This window comes from Bison bison, unplaced genomic scaffold, assembly GCF_000754665.1.
Source record: "Bison bison bison isolate TAMUID 2011002044 unplaced genomic scaffold, Bison_UMD1.0 scf7180017864289, whole genome shotgun sequence".
Taxonomy (NCBI): Eukaryota; Metazoa; Chordata; class Mammalia; order Artiodactyla; family Bovidae; genus Bison; species Bison bison.
The window spans coordinates 4398297-4399647 of NW_011494861.1; positions in this window are offsets into that span (position 1 = coordinate 4398297).

The following is a 1351-nucleotide window of genomic DNA, read 5'->3' on the forward strand; positions in this document are numbered from 1 at the left end:
TGGAGCCGGAGGCAGCCTTCCTTCCCGGCTGGGAAGGATGACAAGCCGGGGTCTGGTACCAGCGACTGTCTTCGTGAATCCTTGGATGGATCATTTTCACCTGCTTCTGTACGGAGCAGCCACCAAGTGTGGGGCGCGATTTGCGGAAACCTCCATAGAAGAACAAGACTGTGTGGCACCTCGGTAGGGCTGGGAGGGTGAAGGCTTTCAGACGAGCCCAGGGATGCTGTGTTTGGGCCCTGGCTTTGGACCTCCTGCTCTGAATCGTGGACACCGGTCTGGAAAGTGAGGCTGCCTTTCCAGCTGGGGGATAAGAAGGGATTCTCAACTCCGGCATCCTCTTGGGTGATGGCAGAGGAACCTTCTCGGACCATATCCTTGAATGCTCCACTCAGGATGTCTGGGAAAGCCCATGGAGACAGACTGAGGCACAAAGGTGATGGGAGAAAGGTTTTTTATTCCCAGTGTCATGGAGTTAGTTGAAGAAGGTTAAAGTTGGATGAGGAGGGAGTCCAGCTCCCCTGCAGAGGGAAGCTGAGCCAGCAGGTATGGGTGGTGTCTGACCGCTGTGGACCCTCCTGGATGAAGTGAGGGTTGAGGGGGCAGGAGTCAGGGACCCGGGGACAGAGAAGTTCCCCAGGGGGTCTGGGCAGCACTTTCTGCTCAGAATAGAAGCCTCCTGTGAAGGCCTTCGTTTATACCAGGGGCATGAAAATGCTGCCCAACTCGTCCCCTGGGACCTGTCTCCTGGCAAGATGGGAAGTGATGTCACGCTGCCTGCTCTTCTGGGGCTGAGACAGTTCGGAGACTGATGCCTCTGACTGTCCTGGGCCCTGGACTTCTGCAGGGAGAGCCTGGGTGCTGGGGGCCGCTCCCTCCCATGGCTCACTTGAGCGTCTCCACCTTGGAGACTGCCCTTGAAGCCTGCATTGCGCTGGGAGGAGGAGGAGATGGCAGAAGAGGAAGAGGAGGGGGAGATGTCAGGGGTCGAGGGGGAGATGGCCGGGGTCGAGGGACCTGCAGGGCCTGCAGACCCTGCTCCCTGCTGATGTCATCAGTCTGAGGGCCTGCACCAGCTGGAGGCTGCCCCAGAACTGACACCAGAAGCCTTCCTGCTCAGTCTGGGACAGGCGCAGTGCTGCGGCTGCCAGTATTCCTGCCAAGGACGCAGGGGCAGGTAGCTCTCCGAGGGATTGCCTGTACCCTCCAGGCAGAGCCAACTGGCCAGCCGAGTCCCCGGGCCTCCTCCAGGAACTGAGGTGTAAGGCAAAGGTGAGGGCCATGAGAGCCAGTGGTGGGCTTGGATTTCAGCTGGAAATGGGACACTGGTGGTGCCCACCTGGTTCCGAAG